The 26,513-nt window shown below is 41.9% G+C and overlaps 1 protein-coding gene across 2 annotated transcripts in view; it reads right to left on the bottom strand.

Moving 5' to 3' along the window:
- Positions 1 to 26,513, bottom strand: part of NCALD (neurocalcin delta) — a 324,211-nt gene that overhangs the window by 285,380 nt on the left and 12,318 nt on the right. For both annotated transcript variants that reach the window (XM_043483542.1, XM_043483540.1), the window contains exon 3: positions 15,439 to 15,488. The gene's annotated coding sequence lies outside the window, so the exon portion shown is untranslated. The remainder of the gene's footprint in view (positions 1 to 15,438; positions 15,489 to 26,513) is intronic.

Here is a 26,513-nt window from a genome sequence, read left to right as displayed (position 1 = left end):
TCCATCACAAATATGGAGAGGAAAAGGGGAGCTAATGAAATAGGACAAAAGATCACAGCAAACAGGAGACTGACAGCCTCCACTGCATCACATTTAAAGATTTGATATAAAGTGTTTCACAGAGATAGTCCAGCAGGAACAGGAAAAATCAAATATGAATTTATTTTACCAAGAATGCAATCTTCTGGGCACTGCCAATTCATCACTCACTAAAAGCCCTCAGCCAAAGAAAACATTTTCAGGTCCCTTTGCTGAAATTGCTGCAACCGATCTATTTTCAGCTCTGTTCCTCTGAGTCTCACAGCAGAAGCTCTGAAATGATCCGGGGGCCAAGTCTGGTTAAAAGTTGCCAGGTGCATTTAAGATGGTCTTGTTGCTTTGCTTTCATTTTCAAATAATCTGCAACTGAGGGTACCCAGCCAGAGTGAATTCTTTCCCAGAAGCAGGCCTCACTACCTCTTGGTCATCTGGGTCTATTTTCATTAAATAATCATACACAAATAATCAATGAACAACTGGAAATGATTGTTTAGTAATTACATTTAGCTCCAACAGAAACAGCCTGTTAAGACAATAAGAGCATACACATTATGGTGGCCATCTTTAACTCTGAAAATGCCAGTTTGGACAATCAACAAGGCAGGCTATGCTGGCCACTGTCCTCCTTCAAGCTGCGGAGGTCAAATTCAGGCCTCATGTCATGGTAAAGGCAATGCCTTGCTCACCACACAGTGAGGCTAAGAGAACTGGAGAAAATCTGGGTCTATGCACTAAGAAACTTCAGAACAGGCTAAGGGAGTAGCAAGTTTTTAAAACAATAAAATCGGCTCTGCTCAATACACTGTAATAACCTAAATGGGAAAAGAATGTGAAAAAGAGATACATGTCTATGTATAACTGAATCCCTTTGCTGTACCCCTGAAACTAACATGACATAAACAACTATACTCCAATATAAAATAAATTTTTAATTAAAAATATGGCTCTATAGAAAATGGATTTGCTCATAAATTTCATGTACCTACATTGAATTTCCTCTGAATATAATGCACAAGTAATCATTTCAGGGGCTCAAATAGCAAAAAAACACTTGCCAGTTATTCCCCAGCCCCCTTTAAACACCCACAACCCTACCCCCCCCCCTCCTGCCCCCGTGTCATCTATACTGTTGTCTTCCTGTTGGGTTTAACTAATGGGGGCACCAGACAAAGATGGGAGAGCTGCAGAGAGAGCAATGAGGTGTCGTTTTCCCTTCTCTCTGCCGGTTTCACTTCAGTGTCTTTACAGCTGGGTTTCCCGTCTAAAGACCCTGTTGCCAACCCTCACCACTCCACTGGTTGCCCCTTTTGAATCTTGCCCTGGAGATGGCAAGGGCTTCCCATTGCTACTGGTTCCTGGAAGCTAGGCCACCCCTTGTCTGTTATAACCCTGCCCATGGGTTTGCAATAGTCCCTTCATTAAACTCTCTTCATCCAAACCCTCTGAGATGAATTCTGTTTCCTGCCAAGATCCCAATGCAAAATAAATCCCACTCTGCAAAATAAATACAGAAGTGCTTGTTTTCTCACTGAAGATGGTGAGCAAACACCAAAGACCAGTATGTATGAGAAAAGCACATAAGCAAAACAAACCTCCACCAAGCTTTCTGTTTTGGCAAACTTGATGTATTTAATGTCACACTTAATGTCAAAAACAACACAATTTGACTTATTCCTCCATGCTAACTTATACTCCTTTTCTGAAATGAAGGGAGAAAAAAATCTCACCCATTCACTTCCATCATCAAAAACAACCTCCACTGGATAAACCCCAGGAAAGCCTCCTCCTAAAGACTAGTGATTCTCCAGAAGTCCCATGGATGCTTAAGAAAGATGAGGTTTTTTTTTCCCATTCTTATCCTTTTGCAATTGCAAAAAGAAGAGGACCATTTTCTGAGTCTTTTTCTTTGGTGCCCAGAATTTAATTCTCTGTACTGCAGAAAGGGTGATGATATGGCCTTTCACAAACTAGAGCCAAGTATAACAAAATGGGTGGGGTGGAATAAAAGCACTGTCTTATCCAAATTGTAGAAGGCTATATCTCAGATGGTAGTTCTTTTTCTTTAGTCTAGATATTTATTTATTTAGCTGGAGGCTACAGTTCTTTTATTTTCATTAACCTACCTAAAGAATGTTTGTGGAATTTGCAACATATTGATCAATTGTACAGTTTCTGAGTCTAAACGCAATGTCTTTGTTGCATCCTTTTTTTTTTTTAATTTATTAAGCTACAGGGCCCTACTAACGTAGGAGCTGTGAAATAATAAGCAGAGCACATGTTCTAACCCAGGCATAATTAACTAATCAGACTCTCTCTCCTGCATTTTGCTTTAACACAGGACTGGTTATTCTCACCTCACCCCCTCACTATATCCATTCTCCAGATCCATTCTGCATCCTTCACTTCTTCTCTGCCCAGCAACTGTATTGTCCATCCCCTGCCCTCTGGCTTCCGGTGAAGTCTCGCCAATGGGAGGCAACCATCAGGAGCTCCAAGGCGAAGACAAAGACACATGTCCTCCGCACACTGGGGGCTAACGTTCTGGCAGTGACTGGTTTTCCAGCTACACATCCATGATTACTACTGCACCAGCTCACCCGTCCCAAAGAGAGGACAGCTTTTCACTGCCAAAAGCTCCCGGCTGCCTTAATATCTCTTATTTGTTTCCTTCACCCTTCCCACATCTCCGTAAATAGCACTTTGGCTAAATTCTTCCCAGGCTCCTCCAGAATGTGCCTTCGGCTTTGGGCTCTGTCCCTGACTGACAGGATGAAAAGCACAAGGTCCCCCCTCAGGCAAGGGGAGGTTCCCCAGGTTTCTGAGCACTTGTTAGGTGTGCCTAGGGTTCATCCCTGGCTTTAGAAGAACAGTGGGTTTCGCTTTCTAGTGTCTGAGAACCACCTGGGAGCTTATTAAAAACGCAGGAAAGACTAAGAAACCACCACAGATAAGACAGGATTAAGAAGACCGGATAACTACATGTAATGTGATATCCTGGATTAAAGAGAAAAAGGACAACAATGACAAAACTGATGAAATTTGAAAAAAGTCTGTAGCTTTGTTGTTAATTTATCAAATATGTTCTGGTTATGTAAGGAGTTAACATTCGGGGAAGCCAGGTGCAAGAAACACAGGAAGTTTCTGTACTATTTTACTTTTCTATACATATAAAATTATTCCAAAATATCAATAAAATGCTTATTTAAAAAAAAAAAAAGTAGACTTCCAGACCCTGCCCCAGACCCCATGAATCAGAATTTTGGCAGTGGATATTTAAACCAGATGGCTTGAGGACTAAACTTTGAAAATCACTGCCCCAAAAAGACTTGGAAACTATTATCTCAGGTTGAGATAAGGATGGAAACAATTGTTTACGATGCCAAATTGCAGCATAATTACTTGACTATTTAAAGAAAAGAGCCAATCAAAGCTTTGTCAAAGTTCACCTTCTATTCCTGTTAATTAGAATGATTCATCCCTCGACCAGTCTCCCTGTTTAGTTTCCTGCTTAAAAACACTTGAAAAGGTACAGGTAATTTATAGGACCAAACAAAGAGTGTGACAGTAAAGCCCTTTCACTTCCTCCTCCCTCTGAGATTGTGGTGTGTTTTTTTTTTTTTTTTTTTTGCAGTATGCATCCTTTCTATTTTCCCCAACTTTGGGTTTCCAAAAGAGCAGGGCCAACCAAATAGACTGCTGGATGGTGATTTTCTGCATCTTTTTCACAGTGGGTTACTCTGTTTCTCTAAGCTTTAAGCTCCCTGAAGGCAGGGACTCTATTTTCAGTTTCTTCTGTGTTTCTCTACAGCTCTACTGAGGGTTCTTCATCCACTGTTTGATGGATTGACAAGCTGCACTTCCCCACTGTTCTCGTATCTTTGCCTAATTATTTTAGATATAATTATTATTATGCCATTGGAACGTATAAGAAGGGGATGGGTGGAAATGAAAATGTTGGCATTATTGCATGCTAAGTCTCTTCAGTCATGTCCAACTCTTTGCAACCCCATGGACTATAGACTGCCAGGCTCCTCTGTCCATGGGATTCTCCAGGAAAAAATACTGGAGTGGGTTGCCATTTCCTTCTCCAGGGGATTTTCTGGGCCCAGGAATAGAACCCCCATCTCCTGCATTGGCAGGTAGATTCTTTACCACTAGTGCCACCTGGGAAGCCATTATTATTATCTGCCTACTCAACAAAAATGTTTACTGAGAATCTACTACATGCTAGGCACTATTCTAGGCACTGGGGATCTAGCAGTGAATAAAATGATCTCAGGACTGCCCTAGTGGTCCAGTGGTTAAGACCCCACACTTCCAACTCACAGGGCATGGGTCTGATTCCTGATTGGGAAACTAAGATCTCACATACCATGCAGCTTAGCTAAAAAAAAAAATTTTTTTAATCTCCACTTTAGGCAGCTTAAAGTCAGACCAGGGAGATAGACTATTAAGCAGATAATTGCCAGACAAGCTATCAGTTTTCCCTTGCCATCCTCACACTTCGCTTATCACGATAGCAACCTGAAGAGGAACTAAGAAGAGGAGGGTAGCTTCTAGTTCCTGGTCTACCTCTCGTAAGAACTGACTTTAAAGGAGGCACACATCTTTCTGGGGGCTTCCTTGGTAGCTCCAATGGTAAAGAATCTGCCTGCAATTCAGGAGACCCGGGTTCAATCCCCTGGTTGGGAAGGTCCCCTGGAGGAGGGCATGTGGACCCACTCCAGTATTCTTGCCTGGAGAATTGCACGGACAGAGTTGCCTGGTGGGCTATGGTCCATAGGGTGGCAAAGAGTCGGACACGACTGAAGTGACTTAGCACACACAACTTACATCTTTCTGACCTTCAATACACTCATTTCAAAAAATGGTAATTAAAAAAAAAAAAAAACTACCTTCCGGGGGTCATTAAAAAACTCAAATAACAATGGATGTGAAAGTGTTTTGAAGACTGTAAAGTGTTATACAAATGTCAAGCAATAGAAAGTAATGACTTAAACAGTCCCTGCTTACTAACTCTGAAGCAAAAAGCTAGTGGTTCAGTGGTCTTTCCATTAAGCAGAAATCTCAGACAATAAGAATTTATAAAAGGCAGTCCTTTCAAAGAACGAAGCTCTGTTGCTTTGGTGTTAGCAATTAATCAGAATTACATTAACATCAAATAACTCGGTCAGAGGGAAGAAGTCGCCTATGAAGAAAGCAGGCCTGTCATTTTATTCACAGCAGACCAATTCTGGCTCCACTCTTCTTGAATAAACCGGACTCAGTTACTGCAACTCTCGTCTGAAATTCAAAGGGATTTCTTAGCCAGAGCCATTCAACATTTCTATTTTATTCGAAGAGAAGCTTCCAGATCAGAGATGAAAGAAAAGCTTCTCCAAGTCAGTGCTAGAGCATATAAACCGGTGAAGAGTTTTCCATGAATGTCTTTGAGAAGATGATGCTTGGAGAGAAGTTTTGGAAATGAGATTTGCTGTTTCAGATACACACAGTGTCTATTCTGAGTTTCTAGGTAGAAAATGGCCTCCTGGAGCAGTTTCACCATCTTCCTGTCTGGAGAAGTCGATGGCCTTCTAAGGGCTCTCTTCAGATGCCATGGTAACGGCACGATTCTGGACAAGTCTATTGTGTCTGGGGTACAGCTTAAGGAGCTTCAAAATGCTGCCTAAGAACATTCGCAGGAGAGCCCTGTTGGTATGCTTGAACTGGACACACAACACAAGCTCTTCAGGGACACACACCCTTGCAAGCCTTGACCGGGACAGTACTGGGGCAACCGAGTGACTAGAAGACACATTGCCAACAACTCTCAGTGGGTGCGATGCCCAGGGAGCCACAAGACTATATAGGAGTGATATAGGCAAGTTTTAGCTTTGTTTTTTTAAAACTTATTTTTAATTGAAGGAAAATTGCTTCACAATATTGTGTTAGCCTCTGCCGTACATCAACATGAGCCAGTTCTAATGAGGCGGATGACCCTAGACCTATTACCCAGAGTGAAGTAAGTCAGAAAGAGAAAATCAAATATCACATATTAACGCATATATACGGAATCTAGAAAGATGGTACTGATGTACCTCCTTACAGGCAACAGTGGAGACGCAGATATAGAGAACAGACTTATGGACACGGGCGGGTGGGGCTGGGTAGGAAAGAGAGGGTGGGACAAATGGAGAGAGTAACATGGAAGTTTTAGTTTTTATTTCAAAATTTAAATTTTATCATCTAGTTTATATTGTGACTTCAAGTGTGGAAGTCCTTCACAAAGATTACTTCAGCTAAATATAGATACAAGAAAAAGTCGACAGTTGACCATGGGGACAGTAATGGGATCAGAAAGAAGTTTAAGCTGTTCGTTTGGGTCTTCAAATGTACATCACCTGCGAAATCACGAAGAGTGAAAAGAGAACTGTCGGCCTATGAGAAGGAGGAGCGTTTGGCTTTCTGGGTAAGGCAGAATCACATCCAGCACAGAGGACTCTCGAAAGTCTCCTCAGGCCATCTCCCTAAAGATGATCCTTTCCCTTCACCCGGAAGTACTGAACAAGTGTCAGATGACGTAGACTTCCCCTTCACTGTGGTTAGTATACACGTGCGTGTTTACACTGTTGTCAGATTGTATCAGGAGTCACTTTGGAGCTTGCTATTTGCATGAACCAATGACTACACCCCCCCCCCAAATCATTTCTATATATGTGAAAGAAATTTGATCTATGACTCCAAAGAAAGCCCATGAGTAAGCTGGACTTCTTCAGGAAATATTTAGGAAACACATGCTCTGAGAAACATGGTGAACCAGGAACTGAAGGAGAAACAAAAGAAACGTCATACCTGCCCTTTTATACCCTCTGGTGGAGGAGACAAGACAGACTCACTGGAAAGAGTCAGGTAGCATTTTGTTCTCTTTCTCTTGCCTCTTAGCCACTCCCCATTTCTTTATTGGCCTAATGGAGTCCTCTTGGCCTCAGCTTCCACCCATCATGTCCATGAACCACTTTCTCCATCTTCATGATACCCCTGTCCGACCCCACGGACACACCTTGGCCTCCCTTCCTCCTGTACCCAACAGGAAATGATTATGCTCTCTCCATAGACCCCTCAATATCTCTGTTCTCTTTCCATCCCACTCCTGGATAATCCTGTATTCCGTGTTCTGTGCTCTAACACTCTTAGAGAAAAGCCATGTAACCATGAAGATGCCTTCAATGAAACAATGATGAAAGGACCACTGGAGAATGTTGATTCCTTAATTAGAATGTAAGTTCCTTGAAGGAGGGACTGTGTCTCACGCTGCTTTGTTAAGTTCAAGAACACCTCAGCAGGCTCAATAAATCCTTGCTGCAATGAATTGATACCAAAAACAAAAAAATCAGAAAAGAAGGGTCCGTACTCATACTCACACAAATAGAGTTTTTTAAACTTTCACACATGGTTTATGTGCAAATAAACACAGTTATTCCAAAATAAAGCATTCAACCAAAGAGCCTTAAAAAAATAGCTGCCAAAAGTTAAATCTGGTGGAGTTCAGAGCTGTAAATCTCTTCAAACCTCTTTTATAATTCAGAATTGTTACAACTGAAGATGGTTCTTTCTGGTAATTAAAGCAACATAGTGAGATCTCACTACACTGCATGGCAAACCACCTCTAAACTTCACCAAGCAGCAGCCTTCCTCAGGTCGTATCTGTATTTTTCCCAGGGGAAAATGAAAGGGTGTCTCCACATTAGCCAGAAAGGCAAATATCAAAGGAATCCCGAAACAGCATGTTTCAAAGAGAAGACAGCATCCTATGAGGTTCCCTGTGAGGTGTCAGATTTCAGTGGGATGTTGCTGCCTGAACGTGAACCCCGGGGTCTCTGAGGCCTCACTGGAATGCAGAACGCCCTTCCCTCCCACCAGCAGCAGCGCTGTCTCAGAGCCTAGCGGGGACCATTGCTCTACCAAGCCAGCTGCACCACAGGCCACGATCCTCACACCTGCTTGGCAGGACCAAGCCCTAATGTCACCCGATGATCCCACAGATGTAATAATATCTGGCAAGAGGCTGACTGGACAGCACACGATGTCACTTCCTCTAATTAAGGAACACTCGAGAAAAACCAAAATAGCCACAAAGCACTGTCAGCAAAGCAATCAGCAGCAACAATTAGCCGTCAGCGCAGTCCTGAGCTGAGCTTTGCGGAGGGAGCAGGGCTGGTGGTTTCGAGAAGAGAGGCCCGAACGGACCCTGCTGCACGCTGAGGGCTTCTGCAGCAAAACCCTCACGCTGGGAGCAGAGGTGGGGCGAGGGGTGTGGGGGTGGAGGCAGCAATTTGTTGGTTGGTTTTTGTGCAGCAGTAAAGGGGCCATCATAAAGAATCCTGCAGCAAGCTGCCCAAGCAGCTAGAAGTCTGCTGGCTGCAGCCCGATGCTGTTTACTTGCCCTGAATCACCCTTCATCTTCTCAACCTGAAACAATTCTAAAAACCTTTCAGATCTATAAGAGGTTCACCCCATCTCCTTTTCAAGAGTTTCACAACTTCAACACATGTGAATTCTCCCTTTTCTCAACTATTGCAAGAGATTACTATCGATTTTACAAGGTCATTAGAAATAGAAGTTGGGGGAAATACTAGGTTGGACAAAAGGTTCGTTTGGGTTCAGACCATCTTGTGGAAAACATGTTATGAAAAAAGGTGTTTCCATAAGATGTATCCATAACATCTTATGGAAAAACCCGAACAAACCTTTTGACCAACCCAATATATAAAGAAATAAATATAACACAATTGTCATAATATTCATAAGACATTGTGTGTGTGTGTGTGTGTGTGACACACATGTATATTTAACAATTATTAGGAGGGGCATCACTCTCTCCATCCCAGCATTCCTGCCTGGGCACATAAAACAAAATCGTTTGTCTTCTTAAAACTGTTGGAAGGTAACCTCTACCCTTCACAACATCCCTTCACTCCTCCTCAAGGGAGTGACTCCTTGAATTGCTCAGACTGAGTGAGGGAAAGTGCATGGAGGTCTGGACGTCCTCCCATCTCTCTATTTCTGGCCTCAGCAGCATGTATTTTTCTTTCCCATGAAAGAAATCTTCAGCAATAAAAGTAATAGGATACCTGGTTCTAGTTGATCTTGTCCATAATTTAAGCTCATCCTCCAATCTAGGATCATCGGAAATGAAGCTGATATTTAGCTCCCTGTCTGATATCTGCATCTAGTTCTCTACCCATAGCAAACCCAGCCCTGATTTCTTTTGCACCAACAGTATGCTCAACTCTAAGACATATTTCCTAGGCTTCCCTGCAGCTAAGGGTGACCACTGAGATTAAAGCATAATTCACTGGTCCTGGGAAACCAGGGCAACTCTTCACTTGGGCTCACTCAGCTAAGAGGCATGACCTTGGGCCCCTCTCTGTCCATCTGCTTGGAATACTTCTGAGATATGTTAAAAGAAGTTAATAATATAGCCAGAACTCTTTGACTTGATGTCTCTCACGAAGGCATGTGGGGTTGGGGTCGTAGGGAAGAGGCAAGGGGAGGGGAAGGGGAAGGCCTCAAAATACTGGGATACAAAAGCAAAGGTAAAGACAAAAGGAAAGCAGATGGTATAATCTGGTCATTTTGGTCAATATTCCTGATGAAATCAAAGGAAAGACAACAAATTAAGAAATAGGATAAATTAAATGTAAATTTTAAATTTACATTTAATTAAGTTTAAATCAATTAAATGCAAATTTTATTGCAAGTTAAGAAAAAAATAGAGAAAACTAAAATTCTGGCAGCACAGCCCCATCACTGCCTCAATAAAATACTCAAAGTTGGAAAGATTCAAAAGCTAAGGGTCTCTTGGCAAGAACTTTGTCAGAGGGCTGGGTCCTTGCTAGAACCCTTTAGGCCAGGCTGTGAAGCATCAATAGAAATTTCATGGAGCAACCTGTTGTTTGAGCTGAACCCAAGGTGGAGAGGAAGACAGAACTGACCCGAGGAGGCAGGCTTCAAAAATCTAAGAAACCCCTTTTTTTTAAGAGGAAGCAACAGAAAAATCCCTGCTACAAGAAAGACTCAAGGTTGCTGAGTGCTAGCAACGCAAAGCTCAAAAAAGTATTTGAAACTAAGAAGCTTTAAATATGCATATCAGTGGTAATTGTTCAATTAAATTCAATAATTTAACTAGAAAAAAAAATTTATATGTTCTAATTTAAATATGTATGTGCCATAACCCGGTATATTCTTAAAGTAGGGTTACTTTCACAATATTTATTTTGACTTTGAAGGATCTTAATCTCATTATGAAAAACACAATTGGCCAAAAAAAAGAAGCAGCAGAAAGAAAGTAAAGAAACAGTGATTGTGTGAAACACCCCTTCTCAAAGTGCACATGATTCTCTCAGGGATCTCGTCAAAATGCAGATTCTGATTCATTAGGTCTGAGCGTGGGACCTGCGATTCTGCACTTCTAACAAGCTCTTAGGTGATACTGGAGCTGCTGGTCCTGCTCTGATGGCAGAACAAGGGACTCTCAGGCCTAACATCCTGCGCTGACACGAAGAAGAACTCTGCTACCACTGCAGGGAGCGCTCCCAGCCAAGCCACCTACAGAAGCAGCAGGAACTGAAGGCCACGAAGAGGAACAGGAACACGGGCAGAGCCCCAAGGCCTGCCCAAGACTGAGGCTGCACCAGAAGAACAGGGGAGCCCCCAACATGGCCACAGCTTTGCCCTGAGCTTTGCCCTGAGTGTGGAGGGTCCGCTGAAAGCTGAGGACAGAGTCTAGACAGTGAGAAAAACTCTCTGGCACACCAGGCCACACACTAAGCATGAGGTGACTTCAGTCCATGACTGGAAAACTTTGCAGTCTGGTGGGCGAGAGAAAGTGACAACAATCAGGAGTCCAACCGCACCCAAACTCCCTACTACTAATCTTATCAACTGCCAACAAAGGACTAAACCATTGTTACATTAACCATCTTGCAAAAGAAGTGTGCCCATTTCTGGGTGGCAATATTATCAATTTTATTACCTACTGCTCTTCTTCCAACAACACCCAATCAAAATTAAGAAGACATTCAAAAGACCAAGATAAAGCAACCCTTTGTTAAAATAAAGCCATCAATGGAACTAGACAGAGAGATGACCCAGATACTAGAATAATCAGAGACTTTAAAATAGCTTTGATTGGGACTTCTCTGGTGGTCCAGTGGTTAAGACTCTGAGCTTCCACTGCAGGGGGCTTGACCCCTGGTCAGGGAACTAAGATTCTGCATGCCAGGGCCAAAAAATAAAAAATAAAATAAAAATGTCTTCTCCAAAGAAGATACACAGATGGCCAATAAACCCATGAAAAGATCTCAGCATCCCTCAGTACTAGAGAAATGCAAATCAAAACTACATTGAGGTATCACCTCACACTGGTGTGAATGGCCATCATCAAAAAATCTACAAAGAATAAATGCTGGAGAAGGTATGGAGAAATTTGCATTCCCCTCTCGCACTGTTGGTGGGAATGCAAACTGATGCAATCACTATGGAGAACAGTATGGAGATTCCTTAAAACCGAGGAATAAAACGACCATATGACCCGACAGTCCCACTACTGGGCACATGCCCTGAGGAAACCATGATGAAAAAACACACGTACGCCAGTGTTTATCACTACATCATTTACAATAGCTAGGACATGGAAACCTGGCGTGCTGTAATCCGTGGGGTCGCAAAGAGTCGGACATGACTGAGTGACTGAACTGAACTGAGGACATGGAAGCAATCTAGATGTCCATAGACAGAAGAGTAGATAAGGAAGTTGTGGTACCTATACACAATGGAATATTACTCAGCCATAAAAATGTACATATACACAGCAGAATATTACTCAACCATTTGACTCAGTTCTAATACAGTAGATGAACCTAGCCTATTATACAGAGTGAAGGAAGTCAGAAAGGGAAAAACAAATATCATATATTAATGCATATATATGAAATCTAGATGGTACTGATGAACCTATCTGTAGGACAGCAATGGAGACACAGACTTGTGGACACAGTGTGGGAAGGAGAGGGTGGGATGAATTGAAAGAGTAGCATTGAAACATAAACATTATCATAGGTAAGATTAGATAGCCAGTGGAAATTTGCTATATGACACAGAGAACTCAGATCCGGTGCTCTGTGACAACCTAGAGTGGTGGGAAGGGGTGGGAGGTAGGAGGGAGGTTCAAGAGGGAGGGGACATGCATACATCTATGGCTGATTCATGTTGATACGTGCCAGAAACCAACACAATGTGCTGTGCTAAGTCAGTTCAGTCATATCCAGCTGTTTGCGACCCTATGGACTATAGCCCAGCAGGCTCCTCTGTCCATGGGATTCTCCAAGCAAGAATACTGGAGTAGGTTGCTAGTTCCTCCTCCAGGGGATTTTCCCAACCCAGGGATCAAACCTGCATGTCTTAACATCTCTTGCATTGGCTGAGGTTCTTTACCACTAGCGTCACCTGGGGATTGTAAAGCAATTATCCTCCAATTGAAAATTAACTGAAAGCTTTTTTAAAAGCTATAAAATTTCTAGAAAAAAAAAAAAAAGAACATCTTTGTATTTTTGGTTTAGCAAGGATTCCTTAGGACACAAAACTGCTGTCCTGCAAAGAAAAAAATTGATAAGCTGAACTTCATGAAAATTAAAAAATTCTGCTCTTTGAATGATGCAATCCACAGGCTGGGGAAAAGTATTTGAAAAGCACACATTTGATAAAGGATTTGTACCTGGAATGTATTTTATTATAGCTCAAAAATGAAAAGTTAGATGACTTAATTTTTAAACTGGGTGACTGATTTGAGCAGACACTCCACCAAAAAAGACATGCAGATGGCAAAGAAGCACATGAAAAGATGTTCAACATCATTAATGATTAGGGAAACAAGAACTAGAGTTATGAGATAAAACTACACATCAATTCATATTGCCCAAATTATGGAGACTGATTATAACAAGTTCTGGAGAGACAGTGTGTGTACCAAGTCACTCAGTTGTGTTTGACTCTTTGCAACTCTATGGACTATAGCCTGCCAGGCTCCTCTGTTCATGGGATTCTCCAGGCAAGAATACTGGAGTGGAGTGCCATTTCCTCCTCTGAGGATCTTCCCAACCCAGGGATAGAACACGAGTCTCTTGTATCTTCTGCATAGTTCTTTACCACTAGCGCCATCTGGGGAGAGGCCATGGGGCAACTAAAATATCATATATTGCTGAATGGAATGCAAAATGGCACAATCACTTTGGGAATAGCTGGAGGGCTTTTTTTGTATAATGTTAAACATATACTTGCTACACAGTATATGACCCAATAAACCTACACCTAGTAATTTACCCAAGAAAAATAAAAACATATACCCATACAAAGACTTACAAAGTGAGCAATTATAATAACTTTATTCATAAGAGCCAAAAACTATAAATAATCCAAATGTTCATCAATTGGTGAATGGATAAACAAATTGTGGTCCATCCACACAATGGAATTCTACTCTAAAAAAAAGAACAAACAACTGGTACTGCAACACAGGGATGAATTTTTGAGATTCTTTCAGATTTTTTTAAAAAGAAATCTGAAACAAAAGTCTACATACTCTATGGCTTCATTTATATATTCTAAAAAAAGAAAAAAATCTAGGGACAAAAACCAGATGAGTGATTGTTACTCTCAGAGGTTGGGTATGTTCTGCATCTTGATTGTGATGGTGGTTATAGAACTGTTCAAGCTTATCAAAGCATCAATTTCAAAAGAATGAATTTTACTGTGTGTTCATTGTACCTTAGTAGGCTTAACCAAAATAAACAAATAGATAAACAGAGCTATGACCAAAGGATGGCTCCTGATCAAGTTCATGTTCACATGGAAAAAATCAATCTTGACCCTCTACCTTTCATCGCACACACAATAAAACCAATTCCAGATGTACTGTGGCTCAAATGTAAAAGAAAAATAATATAACTTTCAGATGAAAACATACAACTTTTTTGTGATTTTAGAATAAGGCCAAGGTTTCTTAAATAAGTACAATAGTGCCAACCACAAAGGGGAAAAATGGATAATTTACACTATTTTAAAGGAATTTCTATCCAGAAAAAGAGTGAAAAGGTAAACCACAGGGGAAAAAAAGTAAGATATTTACAATATATATATTCTACCAAGACCTCAAATCCAGAACACATATTATTAAAAATATCTGTAATTCAATAAGATACATCAACAAAGCAACCCAATTTTTTTTTTTCAGAAGACCTGAATAAGCACTTCTCCTTTTTAAGACTAGGAAGGGCTTTTCACAAAACAAGACATTCAAATAGTCAATTAACATATGAGAAAGTACCCAACTTCATTAGTCTACAAGCAAATACAGAACTACAATGACACTGTAATACTTCACACCCATTAGTACAAACTAAATAATCAAACAAAACAGAAAATACCTTGTATTGAAAAGGATACAGAGCAATCAGAACTCTCATATACTCCCGGTTAGTGTATAAATTTTTAAATTAATACAATCATTTTGAAAAACTGATATTATCTGCTAAAACAGAATGTATACTTACCCCCCAATCCAGAGATTCCGTTGCTGTGTACATATCCAACAGAGAGTGAATATATAACCAAAAACAAAATTTGTCAAAACTGACTCAAGAAGAAATCAGAAAACGTAAATAAGTCAGAAATTAAATGAGCAGGTAAAAATTCTCCTTTCAAAGAAAACAACAGGACTCAAATGTTTTACTCCCTTTATCACCATTTTGAAAACTATTCCTGGCAAGGAAAAACCAGAAAAGAAAATTGTATCCAATCTCAGGACTAAAACTAAATCTTAGCTAAATATAGAAAGGATAATGCATCATGACCAAGTTGGTTTTATCTTAGCAATGCAAGGTATTTGATATTAGAAAGTCAATTAATAGAAATTACCATGAACAGATAAAGAATAAAAATCATTTTATCAGCTTAGTGGATTAGAAAAGCATTCAATAAAATTCAATACCTGAAATAATTAATTTGCTTTTAGCAAATGAGGAATAGAAAAAAAACTTCTTAAACTCATATAGACTATTGTTAAAGTAACTTCATCAAATAATTTAACAGTTTGCCTACTGTTGGACATTTCAGTTCTCTCTCGTTTTGCTTTATCTGGCAAGTATAGTTTATGGTGTGATGAACACCTTTGTGCATGTTGATCTAACTTTTCTGTACAAGTTGTCTAACTTCTCTATGTTTCAATTTCCTCCTATATAACACAGAAATTAACCTAACTTACAGGGTTGTTGCAGGGATTAAATAAGATGTTGGATTTTGGTCTCAGGAAATCTTGGGGAAAGTCATGGTTTATAAATCTGAGGAAATCTGTTCTGCATTTACCTGGCAGAGGATCTCTCAAAGCACACTGCAAGCTCAAGTCAGAAGTCACTCTGTCAAAAAGAAAGAAAGTTATTGTTATAGGTTATCAGCAACTGAGGATATAATATCTGAGGAAGGCTGTCAGTGATGGGGACTACTGTTTGGTACAGGATTCTCTTGCATCATTTGATATCTTCTCCCCCTCCCAGCTACGACATCTCTTATCCAGTGAAGATGACTACTACCACATTCCCTTCATCTGCCCTTGATCTACAGCATTCCATTTTGAAGCAACCAGAGTGAAGTTCTAAAACTTGAGCAGGACACACCACACCCCTCCTGAAACCCCTCCCATAAGCCCCTCTTATCCATGGGATGAAGCCCACGTCCCCTGGCATGACTTGGCCCTTGGTCGTCTGAGGCCTGCCTACTTCTCTAGCCTGTCTCTCACCCCCATCCCATGGTCTGGGCTCCTGCTACGCTGGACTTGCTTCAGCCTCTCCTTGCCAGGTCCCAGCTTTCACAGATGGTTCCCTCTGCCAGGACTACCCTCCCCTTCCCCAGCTCACCTCCACCTGGCTAACTCCTACTCATCTTTCCATCCTCCGCTTAAGTGTCACTTCCTCGCTCGGGCCATCTGCTCCCCTTGACCATGTTAAGCTCCTCCATTTATACTTTCAAAGAAACCTGCAAGTCTTCTCTATCATATCATACATGCAACTACTTATTCAATATATCTTGTCTTCCCTGTGAGCCCAGCGATCATATCTGCTTTGTTCACGGCTGTGCCCTCATGCCAATCCCAGTACTGGTCTCACAGTAGACATTTAATAAATATTTACTGAGTCAAAGAATTACTAAACTTATTCCTCAGTTCTTAGCTTTCCAATTCATCTTTTGATTCATAATGATAATTTAATCAACTTCCTACTTCCTTACCATATTTCATTGATTAAGATTCACTGGTTATGAGAGACAATGCTATTTTATGTAACATTAGGAAAGAAAAAAATGGTTGCAAATTAAACTGTGATACAAAAGTAAGATTAAGAATTTTTATCTTGTATTTACTGAAAAGGTTCTATTAGGCTTACTAATAGAGTAAGTGGGTTTTATTATACTCATAAAAAAAGGAAAATGTAAAAATGTTAGTGAAATAAATCGGTTAGGTGCTCCAATTTAATTTGATTTAGACATCACATTCAAAACCCATCCTCCTGAATCACTTTTGTCACAGGGTCCAATGACTGTGTCTTTCCACACAGTATTGTCTTCTTTGCCACCAGGGAACTTAGTGATGCAGCATGTCTTAAAAGAGTATAGCATTTGGAATTTCCTTCTAAGTTTCTGATGCCTTTCCACAGTGTTGATGCTGGCAAGAAAATCTTACTAAGAAGTGCCAGCAGAAGACTTCAGTCAGCACCTAGGACCACATTCCTCTCTCCAGTGATCACAGAACAAACCGTGGACTGAAACAATGAGCGGTTTCACTCATCTTGTGCCCCCAGAACTACCAAGTTCGCGCACGCACGGGAAATGCAGCTGTAGCACAGCCATCGCCTGACCAGTTGCAATAAAAGATGCTTTTGGTGTCAGAGACATCCGGGCATCAGAGTATTAAAATGTGAGAAAAATAAAGCATGTCTTAGAAGCAATGAAATATGAGAGGTCAAAAAAAAACTCTTCAAGAGAACCTGGGAAAGTTACTAAAAGGAAGAATGTGAATTCATTCTTTCCCTCTCCTTCCCTCTCTCTCTCTCTCTCACACACACCACTCAACACTCACTCATGGTCAGAGGCACGACCAGCAGCTCTGATTCCTCGCCTGCTGGGGCGGGGAGGGTGCAGAAGGCATGAGCCGACAGAGGGTCGGGCGGAGCCCACCCTCACCCCCAGCCCCGCCCTGAAGCAGGTGCTTCCCTGCTGGAGGAAGGAGGTGTTTCCTTCCTTTCTGCCAACCCAGCTGCGCCCCCATGGACAGTGTCCTCCCAGAGGGACTCCGTTCTCTAACTACTTTTTAACCTATTCAAATACCTTTCGTGCTTATTTTTTCTGGTTAAAAAAATAATAACATGAAATCGACCTTCTTACAATTTTAACTGTGTAATATAGTCTGGTTAATCACTGGCATGATGCCGTACAGAGATCTCTAGAGCTCATTCATCTTGCATAACTGAAATCTCATGCCCATTGAAGAGCAGCTCCCCTTTTCCTTCTCCCCCAGCCCCTGGTACCCAGCACTCTGCCTTCTGCTTCTATGAGTTTGAACGTTTTGATAGCTTGGGTAAGTAGAATCATGCAGTACTGGCTGATTTCACTTGGCATAACATCCTCAAGGATCATCCATGCTATCGCATCTGACAGGATCACCTTTTTTTGAAGGCTGAATAATGTCCCATTATGTGTGTACACCACATGTGTGCGTGCATGCTCAGTCACTTCAGTTATGTCTGCCTCTTGCGATCCTATGGAGAAGGCAATGGCACCCCACTCCAGTACTCGTGCCTGGAAAATCCCATGGACAGAGGAGCCTGGTAGGCTGCAGTTCATGAGGTCGCTAAGAGTCGGACACGACTGAGCGACTTCACTTTCACTTTTCACTTTCATGCATTGGAGAAGGAAATGGCAATCCACTCCAGTGTTCTTGCCTGGAAAATCCCAGGGATGGGGGAGCCTGGTGGGCTGCCATATATGGGGTGGCACAGAGTCGGACACGACTGAAGCGACTTAGCAGCAGCAGCTTGCAGTCCTATGAACTATAACTCGCCAGGCTCCTCTGTCCATGGGATTCTTCAGGCATGAATACTGGAGTGGGTTGCCATGCCCTCCTCAAGGGTATCTTCCCAACCTGGGGATCAAATGAACATCGCCCATGTTTACTGTATTGCAGGCGAACTTTTTCCCCACTGAGCCACCTGGGAAGCCCCATATACCACATAAAATAACACTTAAAAGGACATAGATTTAAATAAATGGAAGTTTCTTAGAAAAGTGTCATCACATTAGAGCAGAGCAGACTCTGGTGTCAGAGGTTTTCTCATCCTCAGCCCAGCATTCCAGGGCCTCGGGATCTCAGCTTGTGAATACTCACTCATGGCTGGGAAAAGGATAAGGAAAGGGACACCATGTGAAAAGCCAGTCGGCCTCTCTGCGCCTCAGTTTCCTCATCTGTAAATGGTCACATAGGATTAAACAATATAGCCGTTCAGGGTCCTAGCAAGAAAGAGATCACATACTCAAATGGGAGTTTTTATGAAGGGGATTATTTAAAAGATGTAGACAGGATTCAAGAAACCACCAAGCGATGGTAAAGCAAGACCTCTTACTGGTCAAATACATGATTGATGTGGTCCATGGACACTAGCCTACCAGGACCCAGAACAGCGTGGAGAGGAGGGGAGAAGGGATCTGGAAGGACAGAGCATGTCCATCTCGGATCATCTCTGAGTTCCCACAGAGCTGCAGTATCCTATGGTCTCTTTCTTACAGAATTAAGTTTGCCATAGCAAGAAAAATTCTATTTACTCTAAAGATTGGATAGAAATCCACCAGGATGCATTTTCTCATCATTCTCTTAGCTCAGAGAGCAGCACTCATTTGCCACTTTTGGAAACAGCTCAGGTTGAGAAGGTCACACTCAATGGCCTCTGTTTCTCTTTCACTGAGCTCTTACAAACGTGGTTGAATTGTGTTTTGAGCTAGTAATTGATCTTTCTCCCTCCTTGTCTTATCCCCTGAGATCCTTCCTTCTTTCCAGAAGGAGGCCCCCGCAACGTCCACTGCCTCACAGAAGAGACATTCCAGCAGGAGCAAAATAAAGGCTTTAGAAACCTAAGCACCTGGCATCTCAGAGCACACACAACACGAACGAGCCACAGCAATGCTGACCACCTGCTCCCGCCCACCACCCCACCACACCCAGGCCTGAAAGTCTGGAGAGAGAGCTGGGACCGAGCAGACGTTGATGCGCCTGAGGAAAGGGCCCGCGAGTCCTTCCCCCACCACGCTGAGACAGTAGATGGTCAGCACCGCACGAGCTCTTTTCCTCTCCTCACTCACAACTCATCTTCAAACCTCCCGTTCCCCCTCCCTTGGCTGCGCTGAGCTCCAAGTACCGCCCATCTGCCCTGCAGCGGCAGCCAAGTCCCAGGGGTGCTCAGGACTCCCGGGGGTGCTCAGTCCCAGGATGGCGCGCTGAGATTTTTAATTTTAAGAATCAAGGATCCCTTTGAAGGCTTGATAAACAGTTGCTTCTAAGGAAGTTCCCAAGATCACTCAGCCTAAAGATCCAGGCCACGGGCTAACCATATTGTAGCATCCATCCTTTCCAGAGTTTAGAGACACTGCCATGTCCCCAAAATGTACGAGCTTTTGCTGCAACTGTTGCACAGATGTCCAGCTGGGCAGCCCTGGCTATTAGAGAGATGTCACGCGGTGTGGTGAAAGCTCTCTCAGAATACAGGGGTGTCACATCGCCTTGGAACAAACATCCATTTGGAGAAAAACAAAAATAAGCTTTCTGAGTAAACATATTTTTTCCTCTTTCAAAGGAGTTAAGACTATTTCCCGGAGGCTTTATAAAGTGAAGGAAGACTCAAAGTTCTGGCAAATAACAAACTAAAAGCAATAGTGAGGCTGCCCTCCCGCCCATTCTGAACGAGGAGTGGAGCTGAGCGGAGGGTTCAGTAATTACCTGGATGTGCTCAGTTGTTAACTCGTGTCTGACTCTTTGCAACCCGATGGGTTGTAGCCCACCGGGCTCCTCTGTCCACGGATTCTCTAGGCAAGAATACTGGAGTGGTTTGTCATTTCCTTCTCCAGGGGATCTTCCCGACCCGGGGATCAAACCCACACCTCCTGCGTCTCCTGCTTTGCAGGCAGATTCTTTACTGCTGAGCCCCTGGGGAAGCCCAGTGAGCTGGACGGCTGCAGCCAAATTGCTTAACCTCTCTGCGTCTCGTTTTTCTCATCTGTAAAAATGCCAGGGGTCTCCGCTCAGATGCTCAATCATGTCCGACTCTTAGCAACCCCATGAACTACAGCCCTCCAGACTCCTTTATCCACAGGATTTTCCAGGCAAGAATACTGGAGTGGGTTGCCATGAAGATAATTATCGAGGCCCCTTCCATCTCGTACAATACACGACTTTCAAACTAGGAAAGGGACTTTCCAGCTCAGGGTCCAAGGATTTGCCATCGACAAATGAAGCAAAGAAGGAAGAATTGTTATCATCAGCCAACAGGGCTGTCGCCTGACAAATAACAGAAAAGTCGTGCTCTGCGGATTCTGTCATTCCGGCCTGGATGCATTCGGGCTGCATTCCCATCTCAGATGATACCGCACAAATGGGCTATTCCATGCATCTCAAGAATGCCCCAACCATATTAGGAATTCTGCTAAGTGGCTTCTCTGCAACATTACACAGTGTTGCTCCTGACATGGACATTTCAGTCAGCCTCGAACTCGACTCTAGACGAAAATATTACAACTGGATGATTGTCAAGTGCTCAGTCTAATACTGCTATTCTTTTCCCAGAGTCCTTAAAAGTAAGAGTACCAGATGTTATGCTTGTATATTTAATGAGAAACTGAATGGGGAAAAACACAAAATGCAGCAAGCCTAGTTGTAATGTTTAACTGTTTTTGAAAACCCACCATCTAAATATACCAGAAGTAACATATTTTCAGAACTGTGACAAAGTCAAATGTCTTTCAAACACACACACAAACACACACACACACACAAAGCCTGTCATGAGTAATTCAAAATAAAGCAATCTGTCAGTTGTAAAATTCAAGAACCCTTTCATAAATAGTTTGAATGCATCCAACTCTCTCAATAGATACCATATTAACATATGAAAAATATTCAGAGAATTCCATCAACTTCAGAAAATATTAACTAAACAGTTACTTAGTTAACATCAGGCTGGATCTCCTACAGGTACTTAGCCCTTATCAGAGTGCATGCTAAGTCGCTCAGTCACGTCTGACTCTTTGTGACTCTATGGACTATTGCCCGCCAGGATCCTCTGTCCATGGGATTCTCCAGGCAAGAATACTGGAGTGGGCTGCCATGCCCTTCTCCAGGGGCTCTTCCCAACCCAGGGACTGAACCTGAGTCTCCTACATCGCCTGCATTGGCAGGCAGGTTCTTTACCACTAGCACCACCTGGGAAGCCCCAGCACTTGTCAGGAACAAACCTAATTCATCATGTGTTACCCAAACCAGTCCCTCTCCTGCCATCCTGCTATCCCTTTTTATTAATCACACAAACGAGGAACCTGAACATAGTCCACTTTCTCTTCTCATCAATAACCAAATCCTACAGACTGTGCTTACAGAGTATCTTTATCTCTTACTCTCTCTTTACCACCAATATCTCAGATCAAACCTTCATCCCCAATCTGCTGAACAACTGCAAGGTTTTCCAGCCTTTGATGTCTTCCATGATTTCATCCCTCCTTGAGATTTCTCTTTCTCAAATACACGCTTGATATGTCATTCCCTTACTCATACCACTCTTCAATGACTCCCTGTGACTTAGAGGAAAGACTCAATATTCAAGATGGTGTCTGGCTTCACACTCCACACTCCAGCCTTGTCAAACTGTATACAGTTCTCCACTGATTGGTTTCCATTGTGATATTCAGGTCTCCACGTCCTAACTGATCAACACCTTCTCATTTCATCTTCTAAAGGGCCCATCTAACAATTCTACTTCTTTCAAGATGAAAATTCCTTGACCTCACCCGGTACTACCCTCCTCCTCCATTGCTTAGCTCCAGCCAGATCCCTGTAGGGTCTGTTGCCCTTCTTTGGGTCTCAAATTCAAGATGATTCCCTCAGAGAGATCTTCCTTGACCCCTAAAAGAAAATTTTATCCCTCTCTGATGTACTTTGCAACCTGCTATTCCTTTTCCTTATTGCATTTATCACAACTGACAGCTGTATGCTTATTTTTATGGTAGGTTAGTTCAAAGTTCACCATCCTCAGTGGACACTTACCTCTGTGAATTAGGAATAGTTGAGATCCAAAGTTAATCCCCAGAGGCCTAGCACTCAATAAAAATTTTAAGCCAATGCATGGTATCTCTGGCCTCATTGCTTCTATGAATAATTTTCCACTCATTACCACCAAGCAGTTAAGGATCACTTCCTCTCTTGCAGCTCAGACAGGTCCCTGAAAAAACTTAAGTCAGAGCATCCATGATGCCTAATGCACTTCCAAGTCGTTCTTCTACTGCAAGCTCCTTGTAGTGCTCCTTGCAAAAATCGTGTCATGTCTTTGAGGCAATTCTTCCTTAAGGCAGAATAAAGAGGGTATACGGGGGGACATGTGTTTTCCGATATCAATTGTGAGGGTGCCAAAAGAATGGCATCAAGATAATTTCGTACTTCAATTGGCATTTAATTGATTTTTTTTGCAACACCAAATAACAAACGTGAACTTACTATGCTTTTCCTTTATGCTGAAGTCTAACTAAATATTATACTGCTCTTAGGTACCAGGTATCCCACTCAGTGTCATTGATCTATCCCCAGCATCTAGCAGTGCTTGCATGCTGTAGGTACTAATAAATGATGAAAAATGAACAAAAAACAAATAACAGAATGAAAAATGAACAATTCTTATCCTCAAAGAATTTACTACTTAAAGAAATAAACAGCAGATATGCCCAAATCTTGAAATCATTATAGATATCTCATAAAATTGCTGCTTTTATAAGAGTTTCATATGGTTTAATCTAATACTTATGCATAGTAGTGTACCTGCATTCATTTTTTCATTTTTCCATGCTTATTTTTAACTCTTATCCATTTGGACAAGATAAATTGTGGTGCAAACAGCAGGTGTGTATAACCAGGTTAGCCATATATTTTGGTTTGCCCGACACCAACCTGATTTAAGCACATGGCCTGAAATAAATATTTTCATTATCAATAATTATTTCATATTCACTATAAATGTTTCACTCTCAAACATGTCCCAATTTGGATGATAAAACTCTGCAGTCTGCTAAAATCCTCTTAAGACATTCTAAGGCTTATGACCACAGCCATAAGAAAGCTTTCTCTCTCTCTGGGTGTTAATGCTTTCTCCTTTGAAGAGAAAAGATTGTGTATGAGCAGAATAAATACTGACTTCCCCTGAAGCCTCATTCTGAGGGGAATGTCATATTCAAGGAAAACATAGTCCAAAAGCAACTAATAAATATAATCTTTCCTGGTTCTGGAAATATACTAAAAAGAATCTGATACATAGCTCACAGCAATATTTCTTCCAATTTCCTTCCACTCCTCTCCAAGGCCCCACACTTCAGGGCTACAGGGTGGGGGTGGGCCATCGGAGAGGAGCTTGGGCCTTTCTAAACCCTCAGGACCAAACTCCTTCCGCCTCTCACTTACTCCAGCCCACTAGCCTATCTTTCAAGTCTTCATCAGGGAATTCTAAAAAGCAGAGAACAGATCTGGCAACTTCCTTTAGAAGAGAGAGGAGGAGGAAGAATCTGAGTAAAGGCAAAACTCTTTTTTTTTTTTTTTCATTTATTTTTATTAGTTGGAGGCTAATTGCTTTACAATATTGTAGTGGTTTTTGCCATACATTGACATGAATCAGCCATGGATTTACATGTTTTTTGTTTGTTTGTTTGTTTGTTTTTAGGCAAAGTTCTTTAAAGGGTGAGGGGGGAAGGATCTCAAACACTGTATGTCAAAAACAAGTTACACACAGAGACTATAGAAGATTAAAAGAGACGAAAGAGACATAATGGATCAAATGGATTCAAGATCCAAAACTTGTCTGAAGACATTTGAGTACGGACTGTATATTAGATGACTTTGTAGAATTACTGTTAATTGTCTTGGGTGTAATAATGACATTGCAGTTACCTAGAAGAATGTCCATATCCTTAGAAGAAACATGTGGAAGTATTTAGGGGTGAAGTACCATGATGTACTCAAACCATATGCAAATGACGCAAAAAGAGAATGTGGACATTTATACATACATCGTACTTAAACACAAACTTAATCCAACGTGTATAAATATGAACTAAGCGAGAAAGGAAAAGTGTATGTAGCAAAATGAAGGGACTTGTACAGTTCTGTTGACTTTTCTGTAGGCTAATTTTAAAAATGAAAAGGAATGGAAAATAAAGAAATAATAAGTAAATAAACAAAGTCCTTTTCACGTGCATATTCAATATTCCACACAATACCCGAGTATTCTTTGAAGCTCCAACCGCAATGACCCAAGGAGGAAACAATGCCCACAGCTTTTCATGTTGGGAGAGATTGTTTATTAAATCCTCGGGGAATCTAACTTTCTGATGGGAAAGTAATAGCTCCGGGCAGTGCCATGAGGAGGACTAGCTCTGGGAGGAGTCAAAACTGATCTCTTTAACATTTCCTGATGGCCTCTGCAGTGTGGGCCCTGCCCCAGCAGAAGGCAGTCTCCTTTCTGTGAACTTTGTTGCCCCTTTGCCCACCATATGTGAGTTCCATCACCCCTCCTGATAAATGACCAGCAATTCAAGAAAGAATATGAGGCAGCCCCAATCCCCCAGTGACTTATTCCATGGGTGACTACTTAATTCATCATTCACATCAAGATACATTCATGTCTGACTCTTTGGAACCCTGTGGACTGACAGACTCCTCTGTCTATGGGATCCTCCAGACAAGAATACTGGAGTGGGTAGCCATTCCCTTCTCCAGAGGATCTTCCTAACCCACGGATCGAACCCAAACCTCTTCTGTCTCCTGCATTGGCAGGCAGGTTCTTTACCACTAGCATCACCTGGGAAGCCTAAGGAGAAGGCAACAGGCAGTTAAGCAGACAGGGTCCTGGGACAGCGCATACTCTGAGACTATCCCAGGAAAACTGGAACTCTCAATAACATTTGGGTATATGTTCATCCTACTTATATCCCATAAGCACATGTATCAGGCAAATATGTAAAGGAGGACAATAGCAACCTTTAACCATAAAACAAAACAATACGAAGCAACTGCATAAACAGATTGCTTGGGAATTCAAAGGAGGAATGAAGTAATTCCTTGGGAGGAATCAGGAAGAGAATCCTGGGAAAGAAGGAATTTCAAGTTGGTGGTAAGATATAGTAAGATTTCTGCAGTTAGAGATGGGAGGCAAGGTCATTCCAAATGGAATTATGTGAGCAAAAGCCAAAGTAGGAAAGCATGGGGTATGCTAGGGAAATGGGAACCATCTAATAATAGCTGATCTAAAGAGGTGCCCACAGAAAAGCCAAGGAGATGAGCCTGGGGAGGTGAATAGGAATTGTAGGAAAACTGCATGCTCTGTCCAACAGGCAATAGGGAGTCACTGAGTGTTCAGAGGGAAGATGGTAGTAAGACTGTGAATGGCCTTGACTATCAGGCTAAGAACTTAATTAACCCCAGAGAATCAGACAGACCTTTTCCAGAAGAGTCTTATACAATAAAAATACCCATAAGTGTAAATCCATACTCTCTAGCCTAAAAACATGAATGATATAAAGCAAAAGTGGTAAAGAACCCACCTGCCAATGCAGGAGATATAAGAGACTTGGGCTTGATCCCTGGGTCAGGAAGATGCCCTGGAGTAAGAAATGGCAAGTCACTCCAGTATTCTTGCCTGGAGAATCCCAGGGACAGAAGAGCCTGGTGGGCTACAGTCCCTGGGGTCACACAGAGTCAGACAGAACTGAAGCGAAGAGACATTTTCCAGAAGAGTCTTACACAATAAAAATACCCATTTTGTAAATCCTTATTATCTAGCCTAAAAATATGAATGATATAAACCAAAAGAAAACTGTCATAGGTGTTGATGCCATAAGCTTCTCAAAACCACCTTAGCTCTCTCCTATGGGAGGTTCTGTTTCGTATGCTGGGTCAAGTATCACTTCTTCCATCAATGTTCCATCATCAACTTCTCACTTCTGTTGCCCGAAAACCACTGTCACAGAAATAGAACTGAGAGAATTAAAAAGTTCAGAATGTCCAAGCTTGAGAGGATGAAAACAGAAAACACAGCATTTCAACTAAAGGAAAAAAGCAAGTTACCCAGAGGCGAGGGATGTGATAAATTTCC

The sequence above is a fragment of the Cervus canadensis genome, chromosome 12 (assembly GCF_019320065.1).
Source record: "Cervus canadensis isolate Bull #8, Minnesota chromosome 12, ASM1932006v1, whole genome shotgun sequence".
NCBI lineage: Eukaryota > Metazoa > Chordata > Mammalia > Artiodactyla > Cervidae > Cervus > Cervus canadensis.
The sequence above is the reverse complement of the archived record's forward strand: the minus strand, read 5'-3'. Positions and strand labels throughout refer to the sequence as shown.